At 33.6% G+C, this 16,247-nt stretch overlaps 1 long non-coding RNA gene across 1 annotated transcript in view; it reads left to right on the top strand.

The window, feature by feature from the left end:
* Positions 1-16,247, top strand: part of LOC309860476 — a 155,575-nt gene that overhangs the window by 75,907 nt on the left and 63,421 nt on the right. The window contains exon 3 of the long non-coding RNA XR_014309395.1: positions 11,441-11,508. This is a non-coding gene — a long non-coding RNA (uncharacterized lncRNA). The remainder of the gene's footprint in view (positions 1-11,440; positions 11,509-16,247) is intronic.

The raw sequence follows: 16,247 nt of genomic DNA on the forward strand, positions 1-16,247 counted from the left end.
ATAACATTATATCCCAGAAAATTATATCAGTGATGTGGAGGAATAATTACACAAGTTCTTAAGGAATAAAAGAGAAGAAAATAATTTAAAAAGATGATAGTTATGGAAACGAGGGAGATAATCCAGTTTTTATAGATTATCAGAATCCTGAGAAAGAAACAGGACCTGACTGCCAGGATAAATTGAGTAATACCTAAATTTTCAGAGCAAAAACATGCATTTTGATTCAATGGTGATGAAAAAGATATACATGTGTATACATGTGTGTGTGTTTATATGTATATTCTTATACAAATAAAACCTACAAAATGATTTTTTAAATGATTTCATTTATTTATTTGACAGACAGAGATCATAAGCAGGCAGAGGGGCAGGCAGAGGAAGAGAGGGAAGCAGGCTCCCTGCTGAGCAGAGAGCCCGAGGCAGGGCTTAATCCCAGGACCCTGGGATCATGACCTGAGCCAAAGGCAGAGGCTTAACTCACTGAGCCACCCAGGCGCCCTACAAAATGATTTTTATATATATTTCATATGTCTATCACTAGATCTTATTTTGTATATGTATTTCATTTTACAGTTTTTATACTGGATGATACAGATATATAAATTTTATAAAGCTATACATCTATATTTCCTGTACAATTTTTGTAATCCTTGTATTATCCCTATATCCCTATATATCTACATACATATAAATAGGTATATATATATCTCCTGATAAAAATTTTTGCCCTTTTATTCCTTCAACCAGGCCCCTCAGGCAACCACCAGTTTGTTCTCTGTATTTGTGAGTCTGTTTTATTTTGTTTGTTCATTTGTTTTGTTTTTAGATTATACATATAAGTAAAATTATATAGTATTTGTCATTTTCTGTCCGACTTATTTTGCTTAGGATAATACTCTCTAGGTCTGTTCATACTGTCAAAAATGGCAAGATTACATTCTTTTTTATGGCTGAGTAATATTCCATCACACCTACACACACACACACACACCCTCTCACATCATCTTTGTACATTTGTCTAATGAGGGACACTGAGGTTGCTTCCGTATTTGATTATTGTAAATAAGGCTGCAATAAATATAGGGGTCCATATATATTTTCAAATTAGTATTTCTCCCCCCTCCCAAGGTAAATACCCAGACATGGAATTACTGGGTCATATGGTATTTCTCTTTTTAGTTTTTCGGGGGGCAAGATCCATACTGTTTTCCATAGTGGCTGTACTTAATTCTCACCAACACTGCACAGGGTTTACCTTTTTTCACATCCTTGCCAACCCTTCTTATTTCTTGTCTTCTTGATACTAGTCATTCTGACTGGTGTAAGGTGATAGCTTGTTGTGGTTTTGATTTGCATTTCTGTAATGATCAGTGATGTTGAGCATCTTTTTGTGTGTATGTTTGCATCTGTATATCTTCCTTGGGAAAAAATGTATCTACTCAGCTCCTGGATCATTTGGTTTTTTGGTGTTGAGTTATATGAGTTGTTTGTAACTTGGATATTAATCCCTTATCAGATATATAATTTGCAAATATCTTCTTCCATTCAGTAGATTGCCTTTTTGTTTTGTTTATGTTTTTTTCACTGAACAAAAGCTTTCTAGTTTCATGTAGTTCTAATTGTGCGTGTGTTTTTTTTTTTTTTCTCTTATTTCCCTTGCTGCTTAGGTCCTTCTTGGGTGATATTTAGCAGCACGACTCCAATTTCTTGCCTTATGCCAATAAGCATTTCATGGGGCAAAATGTTAGTGTGTTGTTTGTAATTGTACAAAGAGAAACACTTCCCTAGTCTTGGGAAAGGCAGTTGTCATAGTAGTTTGCTGACTTAAGAGGGAGAATACTGTTTAACTTGTTGTTCACATAATACTTAGAATTAAATACTTTCCACCAGACTGGTTAAAAATTTTCAGTTTCTAAATAAGACTGGAGTCAGTAGTGTTTCAAATTCCTCTATGTCTCATCATCAGATTTTCACCAAGCAGTCTCATTGCAATTATCATTCAATACAGAAAGGCAGTTTAATTACATTTCCCAATATAGCAACATTATCATTTCATATAGCTGTCATCTTGATCCTAAAATAACCAAAGTCTGTTTCCTGTGAATGTTAGCATATAATCAACAATAGCTCCCATAAAGAGACCTTTTCTTGACCCAAAGCTGAAAAGAAAGGGTGGAATGTAGTTTCGTGCTCAAAAGGCTCCTTTGAAAATTAGCAAATTGTTTGGAATAAAAGCTTTTGTCAGTGGCCATTATCACAAAACTCATTGTGTATTGTTCAAAAAATTGTCATACATTTACTGCAATAGACAAGAAATGTTAGATCCTCAAGAAGTTACAAAATATGGACTTGTCCTTTGTTTTCACTTAGTATGCAAACCATTTGAGAATCTGAATGATTAGATACTCTTAGAAAAACCCAAGGATTTATAAACTTGGACCCCAATTCCAGCTGTGCTTCCTGTGGTGATTATTTTCCTGAATGTCCAAATAAAATTATATCCACCTGCTGTCTTTTTTTTTTTTTTAAGATTTTATTTATTTATCTGACAGACAGAGATCACAAGTAGGCAGAGCAGCAGGCACAGAGAGAAGGAGTAGCAGACTCCCCACCGAGCAGAGAGCCTGATGCGGGGCTCCATCCCAGGACCTTGAGATCATGACCTGAGCCGAAGGCAGAGGCTTTAACCCACTGAGCCACCCACATGCCCTCCACTTACTGTCTTATACTGTATTTACTTATGTCACCATGCAAGCTAGTTTATTTTGTGTGGTGGACTTACCAGGATTAGCTTATTATTTTACTTCTGTTTTAATAAACATATTTAAGAAAGGAAAGTCTACAAACAAGCCTTGCCAAAGAAAGCTATATTTAATACCAGTCTAACTTGTATGGCATTAAAAACATTTTTTTTAATTCTCTCTTGGTGCTCCATGATTATACAAGAAAGAAGAGGAACATTTCAAAGTACAGAAATACTTCTTCATGGCTTTTAATAATGTGGGAGGGTAGTTCAATAGAGATACTGAGTAGAATTACAGGGAGTTATAAGTAACTGTTTTTGTGCTTCAGGTTCTAAACTAAACATGTGGGTCAAATAAGGTTTTTTTGTTTATCTCTTTGGTTTTGTTTTAATGACTTCATTTTCATATCATTTCCATTAGCCTAAAAATCTAAAGTTTTAATGAAGGTCACAGTTGGGAATTTCTAAACTTTTCCTAGTACTCTCATTTTCCTAGTGTTCTATTTTTTTCTCTCTTTTCTCTTTGCCCTTACTCGCAGAATGTTGAATTAACCGTATATTCCAGCTCATACCCCATTATCATATTTATCTGTGTCAAGAAATCACACTTATTTCATTTTATTTTCTTTCATCTTCATGCTGTTCTTCCATTGCTTCCTCTCACAAAGGTGACTCTCCATTATGTTTGATATTTGTCTTTAAATACACAAATATCTTGGTATTCAATGCAGTTTGTATTGGGGACATGTATTTTAGAATTCCATAAATGTTGATATATGAATCTAAATTTTTTCTCTTTTTCATACAGTATTATGTTTTTGTAATCTGTGTTGCTATATGTACATGGAGTTTTTACTTCTGACTGCTACATTATATTCTATGATCTAGTCCATTACATTTTAATTATCTCTTTTACCCAGACATCTTTTACTACAAATAAATGAGAACGAATTATGGAACTGAGTGGGAATATAATCCCAAGAGTGAAATTTCTAGGTCTGGAGTTATATACATAGCTATTTTTACTAAGTTCTGCAAGAGTGCTTTCAATAATGGCTGCAACTATTTAAACTCTCAGTAGAAGTGTATGATATCTTCAATATTTCCCTGTCCTCAATAACACTTGATATTATCCATTTTTTTTCTATTTTCAGCATTTTCTTTTTAAAATTCACAATGACAAGCTTCATAGTGAATTAGAGCATCAAATATTTATTAGTCATTTGTGATTCTCTGTTTTGAATTATATATTCCTGTTTATTGGTTAGATTTCAGATATCTCTCTTGTTGATTTGTAGGAGTTCATTTTAGATTCTGATTATTATTTTGGTTTCAGACATGATATTATCTTCTTCTGGCCTTTGGTTATGGTTGGTGTCTTTTGTTGAGTAGAACAGTCAAGATAGACTAGGCTATACTGTATAAAAAACATCTTCAAAATCTAAGTGCCTTAACACATAAAACATCATCTAAAGTTTGTTGCAGTTCTGGTCAGTCTCTATGAGTCCCTTCAGACTGGGGACTTGGGACTTAAGGATCTAAAAGTTTCCATCTGTTGGCACTGCCATTTCAAATATGGCCTTTACTCATACAGAGGAAGGGACATAGAGAGCATGGTTTAACCATAGTTTTTCCTAAGTATCTTTAACCGGAAGTAAAACCTGCCACTTTTGATCACTTTTACATATAGCCTGTTAACCAAAATAAGATACAGTTGTCCGGTCTATCTGCATGAGAGGGCAAAAGTTGATGGGTATGTAGATAGTGATTACTTTCTCCAAAAAGAAAAAAAAGTTAAATTTAATATAATTTAATCTATCAAATGTTTAATCTCATGGTTTATGTTTTAGAAATTTTCATTATGAAGTATTTTCCTATCATGTAGGTATTCTTTCATATTTTCATGCTTTCTTCCATTAATTTTATAGCTTTAACTTTGGCATTTAAGTCTTTAATCTAACAGGAGTTCATGTTTGCTTGTGATGCTGGAGTAGTCTTTCTACCTTTATTAATCCAAATTTCCCATTATTGTTGTATTTAATAAATTCTTTTTTCTTTGCTCTGTGATACCTACTTTTCTATCATGGTATTATATCAAATGCATAATTGCAAGGTCTCTTTTCCTGTGTTTCATTAATCCTTTCTTAACTTCATCATCAATGCTAAAGTCAGCATTTTTAAAAAAAATCCAAATAATATCTATCTCTTGATTTCTAAAATTTGCTTTTATTTATTAATTTATTAACAAACTTATTCATTTAACAAATATTAAATGAAGATTTTCATATCCCAAGAACTAGGTAGGCATAGGAGTATATAATTAAACATTTTTATGTGTAAAAAATATTTTTTAAAACATTTTACTTATTTATTTGCAAGAGAGAGCACAAAAGAGAGGACAGAGCACAACTGAGAAGGGGAGAGAGGGACAGAAGGAGAGGGAGAAGCAGACTCCCCACTGAGCAGGGAACCTGATGCAGGGCTTAGTCTCAGGGCCCTGATATCATGACCTGAGCCAGAAACAAACACCTCACCAACTAAGCCACCCAGGCACCCCTATAAAAAGTATTTAATAGTGACTCTGGGTAAGCTGTTTAGCTTTTCAGTGCCTCAGTTTTCTCATCTATAAAATGGAGGAAATTTTCCTTATAATTTTGTTGGGAGAATTCAGCATGTTACCAGAACACTCATCAAGTGCCTGGTATATAGTAACTTTTCATTAAATGTTAGTTACTATTACTATATATATTACTATATTATTACTATTACTATATTACTATATTATAGTTACTATACTATATTAAATATATATACTATATATCATTGCTTCTATTGTTTTTATTTTTTAAAATTCTATTTATTTATTTATTTACTTATTTGAAAGAGAGAGGGAGTGTATAAGGGAGTAGGGGAAAGGCTGAGGGAGAGAGAGAATCTCAATCAGACTCCCTGCTGATTGCAGCACCTGAGGCTAGGCTCAATCTCTGGACCTGGCCATCATGACCTGAGCTGAAACCAAGAGTCAGACCCTCAAGTGACTGAGCCACCCAGGAGCTCCACTACTGTTGCTTGACTACCAAAAATCTATGAGTTTTTACATTCTCCTTTTGATATTTTGATCATTGATCTTTTGCTTGCTTAAGAGTTAAAATAAATATAAAACAACCTAATAAATTCTCAAAGAAAAGAAGCAAACATTTACCACCAAGAAGTAAGGCAACGAAGAGATGTTCTTCCTATTCCTTGAGAAATTAGGAAGCAAAACAGCAGGTGAAACAAAACTTGGCAAATCATACGGAGTTCAGCAAAGTGCACCTAACCCCTGATGGCCTTTAAGAAATAGTCACTATAAATCTTCAATACTTCTTTCCACTTTCCCAAGGAAAGTTAAAAATGCTTCCATACTCAATTAAAAAGAAAAAGTGACACCTCTGCTACTCTGAGAAATACTAGATAAGTGAGTAAAAACTCTGGTAAACAAAATTCCATTCTCTCCTTTTAATTCTTAATCTGTGTTTGAAGCAAGTCATATGACATATTGTAATTTCCCTGTCAGGAGCTTTAATTAATAATCTTTATTATCAAAATCACTATTGTGACATTGATGTTAACACAGTATTTTAATATTTGCGCAGTCCCAAGTTCAATGTCATAAACTAGGTCTTAAAAAAGCATATGAGCACTGAGTGTTATATGCAACTAATGAATCACTGAATACTGCATCAAAAACCAATGCTGTATTAGATATTGGCTAATTGAACTTAAATGATTTAAAAAAACCCACTTATCTAAACCTATAGTGACCTAAAAAGTTCATTTTAAGCTAGGATACTTACCATTTTGTCTACTGAACTAATGATTTTTTTCTTAAGCTTTCTATTGTTAAATAATATAAATTACAAATATAGAACACTTTTCCTGGCTTAATGATGAAAGTAGATACAAGCCTATCATTTAAGACTTGTTTGCAAATATTATTCTTGTCTTTTAGAATATCCTTTTTCTGTTTCTCATAACTTTCAATCTGCATATATATCAATTTTTGAAAAGTAGACATAATGTGTTTGAGCTAGAAATTTGCCAATGTTATTTGCTCATTGGTAGGAGTGTAATGCAATATTCAGATTATACCATTGCCAAATATTTTCATTTGAGGGTAATCTAGCATTTTTTGCATTAATGACATGACTTGTTTTCTCTTTTCGAATTATTAACTCATCCTATATAAACTGAAATATATCTGTTCTAGACAACGAAGAGAAGTTAATCCAAATGAAACAAAATCCCATGGACCCTAAAAAAGATTAGAAACATTAAGAACCAAACAAATTATAACAGTTTTATGTACTTATTAGCTAGCATATTAAGCCACATCTAAAACAAAAAGTGTGCCTGATTGTTTTCCTTCTTGATGTCATTGACTAGCCTTAACAGTCTTTGTTCTGTTATAGGGTTAACATTTACCTGTTTAATTTTCACAACATAATATGATTACCACAAAATACAAATGAAAGAGCATGTTGACCCCATAAGGCATTTTCTAACTTGCTTCTTAGGTTAGTCAGGTTTTAGATAATAATGCTGTTTTGGATGGTAGCTCTTCCTCTTTTGTCCAACAGCCAAAGTGGGGCTCACAGTGGGACTTACAAAACAAAGAGGAATAGAGTTATTAGAAAGAATTCAGAGTGTTGGCATGCCTAACTAAGTTGTCTGTGCTTTATGTTACTAGACCCAACAGATTTTTCTGGCCCATCCAAAAAATGAAAAAATGCCCTATTATTCTGAACTCTGATAATTCTATGTTGAGAATTTAAAAATATGCATGTGTATAAGATCAGGACAGAATAAGACATGTATTTTTCATTTTATTGTTTGTACTATGAGTAGGCATTCATCTCCAGAAATGACTTTCTGGTATTTTCTCAGGGACTAAGTTTAGTCTTGGAAAACAAAAGGCAACCGTGAAGGGCAATATACAACTGTGTGGTAAAGATAAATATAAGGTACTTCTGATATGATGTAAACTTTTTAAATGGTTCCTGGCTAGTTCAAAAGACTTTCATAAATTTCACTTAACCCAGTGTAAGTTGTTTTTCCAAATGGTTCACACATCTGTAGTTCTCATTTAAATGCTTTTTTATTCCTTGTTGGATGCACTTTGGTTTCACTGCCAAGGAAAACAGAAAGCCTCTTTCAACTGTATCCATTTAGAAGAGGAGTGACATCTAATGACTAGTTAAGTTAAGGGTATTTATTCTTTAGGGGACATCATTCCAATTCTCCCGTGGAGACAAATATTTGAAAATGATATTAAACATTTGTGTATGATAAAGTGGATTTTGGAGAAACACATCTTGAAATGTCAGCAGGGACCCTGAATTTCATTTCAGGATAAAGTCTGATCCTTTGTATCAAATACAGCAAATCTATTTGAATAAATGCAACAAAATGTGTTAATTCTCTTTCCTGTACAATACATCTGCTCTTTTCACCCCTCCACCAAATAGTAATATAGACAAGGATTATAAAAGTCAAGTCTGAGTTTTCTTCTCTGTGTTGCTGAAATAAATTCATTTTCAAATGAATAAAAGATGATCTTTAAAAGAAAGTTATTATTTTTGGTGTCCATATAAAGTCCTCATTCAGAAAGAAAAGAATCAAGGCAATTTTTTGGATCTATTTCTAAGTTTTTTGTTTGTTTGTTTCCTTTTAAATGATGAAGTTAAAAAAAAAATCAGCAATACAGGGTGCCTGGCTGACTCAGTCAGTTAAGCATCTGACTCTCAACTTCAGCTCATGTCATGATCTCAGGATTATGATCTCAGGGTCATGAGATGGAGCCCTGTGCCAGGTTCTATGCTGGGTATGGAGACTGCTTAAGAGTCTCTCTCTCCTTCTCCCTTTGTCCCTCTCTCCCCATCACGCAGGCACACTTGTGCTCTCTCCCTCTTAAAAAAAAAAAAAAAAAGAAATTCAGAAATAAAATCAAAATGTGCTGTCAATTATAGAATTTGAGCCACAATTTCTTATCTTACAAAGTGAACCTATGAGTTTTAAAAATTATAGTTTCTACCATTTCAGTGTCTTCATGTTTATTTTATTTATTTAATACCTTTTATCTATAGTTTCACTCCTCTCGTTAAGTAAAATGAAAGCCCAATAAACTCAGGTATTTTTGTCTATATTGTGCTCTGCTATAACTCTAGTGCTTATGATGGTGCCAGTTATTTGATAAGCATGCAGTGAAAATTGGTTATATATTTTTATTTATATAGTTAATATAAAGGCAATGTATGTACCCTATAGAGTATAAGTTTGAAAATAAATAGAATGAAATGCAGTTAGATCTTACAAAGGTACCCAAGTACATATGGGGAGAAATATTTAATTTTTACTTCTAGCTATTACTCTGAAATTTGACTTGTGAAAAATATTATCTTATGAAAATTGTATTATTAGATATTATTGTGTTTCCAAAAATATTGGGAAGAATGTGATATTACTATACACCTTTTCTGTACAGTAAAACTTTTAATTAATTAATTAATTTAATTTGATTAGCTGACATATAATGTATTATTTGTTTCAGAGGTACAGATCTATGATTCATCAGTCTTATATAATATCTAGTGCTCATGACAACACATACTTTCTCCAATGTCCATCACCCAGTTACCCCATCCCACCACCCACCTCCCCTCTGGTTTTGTCTTTTTTCATTTTTTCCTTTTTTCCCCTATGATTCTCTGCCTTGTTTCTTAAATTCCACATACCAGTGAGATCATATGATAATTGACTTTCTCTGATGGACTTACTTTGTTTAGCATAATAGCCTCTAGTTCTAAGACTTCATTCTTTTTGATAGCCGAGTCATATTCCATTGTATATATACCACAGCTACTTTAGCCATTCATCTGTTGGACATCTGGTATCTTTCCATGGTTTGGCTATTATGGACATTGCTGCTTTCCACATTGGGATGAAGGTACGCTTAGGACCACTACATTTGTATCTTTGGGGTAAATACCCAGTACTGCAATTGCAGGTCATAGGATAACTCTATTTTCAACTTTTTGAGGAACCTCCATACTGTTTTCCAGAGTAGCTGTACCAGCTTACATTCCCACCAATAGTGCAGGAGGGTTCCCCTTTCTCTGCATCCTTGCCAACATATGTTGTTTCCTGCCTAATTAATTTTAGCCATTCTGACTGGTGTGAGGTGGTATTGAATTGTGATGTTGATTTGTATTTTCCTGATGCTGAGTGATGTACAATAAAACTTTTGATTTTTTTTTTAGAATTTTGAGAAAGACCATGGGGATTAGCATTTAATTCAGTTACTGTAGTTGGTTGGAATTAATGACATCTTTCAATGCAGGAAGTTCTTCACTTTTATCTATTTATAGACATGCCAATGTCATCTTCTGAAGTCTTCTAAAATCACTAAAATGGTAGGAATGTTTTCTGGCCAAAAAATTTTAACTAGAGGAAAAATTAATTTCTATTCTGTGCATAGATGCATCATTTGAGATTCTTGGTAGTGCCTTTGGTAAAGACCATTGTTTTTGCATGCCAGTGTAACACATTGACTTTTCTATGTATATATATTTATGTCAAAGACTTTGCTTATTGTTAAAAAAGTGTTTATTATCAGGGGCTCAAATCATCGTTTTTACCTAAGATGGTAAAGAAAACAGAACAGAACTTGGTGCTGTCCCTTTACATAGAAATTCACTGACTTCCCTGATGGTAATTTTTGAAGTACTTTGAATAGTTAATATTCCCCCAACTCTGTACAATCTCTGCCCTAACCTGCTTTGTTACTGTTATATTAAGAAAAAGAAAAAGTAGTAGGGAGGTTAGTTAGGCATGGTTTGATTTATTGCACTATTTTCAGTTAAAAGAATGAAGTATATCTACACTTCCAATGAGGGTAAACTGTAAATCTGTGACTTACATTTTGGTCATGCTACAATCTTAAAGAATATAAAGATGAGACAGAAGGATTTTCAGGGCTGAAGGAAATACTTCCTCATGAAGGAGGTGAGAATAATAAGGTCTGGTCAGTTTTCCTGTAGAGAGAATCCTGACCAATCACCATAGAATTCTTTTAAATGCTATTGGTCAGGAAAATTAAAAATGGATTTTTTTATTACTGACATCGGTGATTTACAGCTTGCCAAACATAACTGCACTGCCTCAAAGTTAAAGGTAATAAATTCTTCTCAGTTCAACATAATCTTGGAGTATCCTAACATTCCAAGTAAGGAATAGGCAAAGTAATCTATGAGATGTCTAGTTTGTTTTGCATTGGTTAACAACAACAACAGCAACAACAAAAAGAGGAATTTAAAGTTGATAGAAATTCAGAGATGATTTGCTCATCAGCATGTAAAAGATGATTCCCAAAGGCCACTTTTTTTCTCATGCCAAATAGTTAATTCTTCTCATTGTAACTTATTTAAATATATTTTAAAAATCTATGTAAGTGTGGGGCTCAAACTCTTAACCCCCAAATTAAGTCACATGCTCTTTGAAATAAGCAAGCTTTTAAGTAAGTTCTACATTCATTATGAGGCTTGAACTCACAATCTTGAGATCAAGAGTCACATGCTCTACTGCTAACCCATCCAGGCACCCTTGTAATTTATTTTTAAATATTTCACTTACCATTCTCTTTGCTTATGGTTTCAGCTCTGGTTTTTGTATTCAGAATTTTGCAACAATGTCACTTCAAGGATACTTGAAAACTCAGTTCTAAGGTAGACCCACATTTACTTCTTCTTACTACTTACTACATTATCTTGTATTATTTTATAAAGCATGTCAGTAACCCCATAAGGAAGATTTTCAAACAGTCCCAGAAAAAGGGTAGGAATTGTGTCTCTTTAAATAATTTGTATTATGTGTCCAATGTTTAACTACCCATGTTGCAACAGTGATGGTTAAAGTTGATTGGCCAGGCTATAGTTATATGTCTAACCTGAGAGTGGAGAGGTCCACTAAAGGAAATCATGGTAGTGGAGAGTGAAATGGATGGGATGCGATGTTACAATAGCAGTTGATTACTGTTTCTGACAATCTTTATAGTTACATGCTCTATCCCCAAAGTCAAAATTACTCCAGAAATTTTAGATTTATATAAATATATAGATATATAAAAATATATAATATATATATAAAAGATGTCCTAAGAATAGTATCTTTATGAGTTTTATGAGTTTTTTATGGAAATATATTGACTCTCTTTAGAGGTATAATAACTTCATGTTTACTTTGTGTGAATTTTTTGTAGAAAATAATATTTAAGTGTAGGAATAGTTTGAATATTTGATTTTATTTCAGAAATCCTGGGTCTAAATTTCAAGTCTAATAGCAATAAGTTATCTTTACTCTAAAAAATTATAATTTCCTTATTACTTAACAAATTAAGGGTAAAGTAATATATGAAAGTGCCACTGAATACAGTACCAGCTGGTGTTTTCATACTCACTTTATTGCTCACATGTTGAAAATATGTCTTAACACTTATACATATGATAGCTTTTATTTCTTTTCAGAATTTTGGGAGCTAGTGGTGTGACTAACGTCTTGACAAATTATTTTTTCTGAAATATATATCAATTTAGTAATTCAATAAGATTGTAAATCTCACACATTGTATAAAAACCCTTTAAAGGATATATATGTTGCAGGATTTCTTTTCCTTCAGTGCCCACGGTTCTTGGTCATGCCAGTTCAAAGAATGAAGAGGTAGACCAGATGAAGAGTGGTGGGCCCGAAAGCAAAGTTTATTGAGTAATAGTAAAGTTTATTGGGCAATAATACAAAGCTCCCAAAGAGGGAGAGGACCCAAGAAAGTTGCCACCAGAGTTTCTAAGTCTAGAGGTTTTTATGGGCTTGTTGGTGGGCTGTTGTAATCTAATTAACCCTCTATGAGCCTGTCACCCAATCAGGTTTTTGTCATCTACCAGTCCTGTAGGAAAGAGTGGAGGGCTCCATCCAGGGTAGTGTAAAATCTCTTTAAGAGTGGTTTCCTCTTAGGGTGGAGCCCCTTGTTCCTGCTTGCCTCTTTTCCAACTATCCTTCTTTATATACACTTATCCAAAGCTAAGTGTATATGAGTTCTGTGTTACTATCAAGGATAACTGGTGGGCAATTCAAGTTACTCATTTAAAAGGAATTATTTTAGGGGTGTCTGGCTGGGTCAGCCTATTAAGTGTATGACTTCAGCGTAGGCCATCATCTCAGGGTCCTGGGAGGGCTCTATGCACAGCGGGGAGTGTGCTTGTCCCTCTGTCCTTCCCCTGGCTCATGCTCTCTATCTCCCTCTCAAAAAAATAAAATCTTTTTTTTTTTTTAAGGGATTATTTCATGTTCTTAATGTACCTTCAAAATAAATATATCCTGTGCTTATGCAATTTTTTGGTAACATTTCAGATTTAGCATGGTTGACTTTAGACTTGGCAAATGTAGCTGAAATCAGGACATCTTGTTAAAATCCAAATGCTATTGTTTTTGAGAATAAAGAAAGAAATTATAATTTTTCTTCCCAAAGAGAGGTATATAATTCCTCCAAAATACAACATCCTGGGTACATTTTTGAGAACAATCATTATCATTTAGCAAAAATCAAGAGCAGTGAAATGTTAAGTACCCTTATTCAGGATCAGAGTAATAAGTAAGGGTTTTGGTGACTCAAATGATTTTATATCATTTAATGATTTTAAAATTTAGCAAGATATTTATTTTGTGTTATCTTCCCTAATTAACACTTTCTCTGTTAAAATATTAATTACTAGAAAACATATGAACATGTATGAGAAGCAATAAACAGATACCTAAGTTCTTTTCCTATGCAAGCTGTAGGGGGGAGTAATTTTTTCTCAAACACGTCAAAGGTTTTCTAGCTTATTTAATAATCAAATTGTCATGATATAGATTAATGGGGGAAAAAACCATAGTTTCCTTATGTGTGTACAAAGGCCCAATAATGAAATTGAAACCCCAAGAAATTTCCAAGGAAGCAGTTTTCATACTTTTTAGACAAAGAGGCAGTAATCTGTGAGGACTTGACAGGACAAAGAAAACTTAACTTTGGGAGCTTCAATTAGTAAAGAATTCTAAACAGAACTTGGGCTGGCTAGTAAATTTTAAAAGTAACAAGGTTTGTTTATACAACCTTCTTTGCTCTAAATTTCCTATTTCTGGTGATAGGGATGTTTCTTTACCTTCTGTTACAGGGAGGGCACCTTTCACGTGGGAGATTTATTTTCTGGTTTGTAGAAACAGAGAGAGGAGGAGCAGTTACAGTGTTCTTTCTGCACTGACTATTTCTTAAGGGACTTTTAAAAAAATAATCGATATGCCAAAAGTGGTACATTTGGGGCAGTGGGTCCTTGGTCCCTACAATCCCAAATTTCAGTTGTATTCAGACAATGTAACCTTTAATGCACTATTTATATCTGTTTGATGGGCAAGAAGTATAATTACTGTTTTACTTTGATGACCTGCAATGTTTTTGATATTTTTTAGTATTTTTTTCTTTTCTGAGTCTTGATGTGTTGACTGCTGTGTTGATGTAACCAGAGCAGAAATTTAGTAAATTTCAATACAAATCAGGACATTTTTAAAACCAGTTTGTGTGGTAAACTGAAGGAGTGTTAAATTTCCTTTGTTTGCTTTTAGGCTGCTTGCTTTGAAGTGGAATCCTATTAGGGAAAGCCCTTGGGGCCTCCTCAACAGAAGAGATCAATTGTATGCTGGTAGATTACTTAAAGGTCATTTTGTCAGAGGATTTTTGAATTGGATTCTACACCAACTCTGCCACCCCCCTTTTTTTAGTGACAGAAATTTCCTTATGCTTCTTGTTTTTAATTATTACTATTTTCTAGAAGGATTTATTTCTTTAACATTTATCCTGAGTATTTAATTAAGATTCTCAATTAAGTGCTTGTAAACCTTTCAAGTGGAAGAGACAAGCATTTACAATAAATACAGTACATGGATGGTTTTAACAAGAAAAATAAAGAGAAACCATTTCTAAAAAGAGATTTCTTCAGCGTTGGTCATTTACAATTTAGAAATTGTAGTTTTGAAATGTGGGTAGTGTACTGGTGATTATTTTTAGACCAATCTAAACAAAAACATTTATCTCCCATAATACCATGATTCTGGATAGGAATATTAGTTAGATGTGGTAGAAAAGAGATAAACTGACAGAATAATTAGGCCCCTATTAATTTTTTAGAAATTATAGTTATATATTTTGAATATATAGAACAGTGAGTATCTGTTGTATATATATTTGATATGATTTCATATCCACTTTTTCATAACCAAAAGAGTTGTCTTTATAAGTAAAGTTGTTTGGATATAAGAATGAAGTAAGTTATGTCAGGATGTCATCATCTGATCTGTTCTCATCAATAACAACTGAATAGTTCAGCCCCCACTGGGGGGTTATTAAAAAAAAAAAACATACGAAGAAGCAACTATGGGAAGGGGTCATTAAGACTAGAAATACCTAGAGTTTGTGAAGACTCTTTGAGAGTGTTCAGTCTGGGGAAGACTACACTTTGCCATCTAAAATAGGTCTCTGAAGACCTTGGGACATTGGCTCCAACCGAGATATAGATGACTCTTTCATCAGCTGTGGTGAAAATACACAGTGTCCATAAAGACCATCTTGTTCATCAACACCAGAACCTTTCTTCCCTAGCAATGTGCTCTACCAACAGGAGACTTTCACTTTTCCTCGGGCAGTTGGACATCAGCTCTTTTTGGCTAAGCTGTCTCTCCTGAGTACCAACTTGAAGTTGAGGTGTACCTCAACTAAATTTGGACTTTATTCCTTTGATCTCCCCTTGCCTGGAGCAATAGTATGATTAATCTGTCATTGGTTTGGAGTATATTTCTTTATGGTTCATTAAGAGGTGTTATCCTAGGGATGTCTGGGTGGCTCAGTCAGTTTAGTGGCTGCCTTCACTGGGTCATGATCCCAGAGGCCTGGGATGGAGCCCCACATCAGACTCCTTTCTCAGCAGTGAGCCTGTTTCTCCCTCTGCCTGCCACTCCCCCGCTTGTGCTCTCTCTTTCTCTGACAAATAAATAAAATATTAAAAAAAAAAAGAGAGAGGCATTAGCCTGTATGACACTGGGTTATGAAATTCACATGGCAAAAATGTTAAATACATTGTTGGCAAATGTATATTCTGAGCATTAATTTGCTCAGAGCATTAATTTGCATCCCCAAACAAAACACTATCACAGTCATATTGTTTTTATTATTTTATTGAAGTTAAATGTTTAGATATTTTCTTGCCATATATACTCTTAAACTGAGTTATAGCACCATCTATACTACCAAATTAAAAGAAAAAATCATAATAAAAAAATCTATTCATCTGTGATTTGCAATGACACAGACTTGACTAGTTTGAAAGGTAAATTAAGTAAAATTAGTATAATTACTAAATATAGCTATTTCCTTTTCTTGGAG

Source organism: Mustela nivalis (genome assembly GCF_964662115.1).
Source record: "Mustela nivalis genome assembly, chromosome: 2".
In the NCBI taxonomy this organism is placed as follows: Eukaryota; Metazoa; Chordata; class Mammalia; order Carnivora; family Mustelidae; genus Mustela; species Mustela nivalis.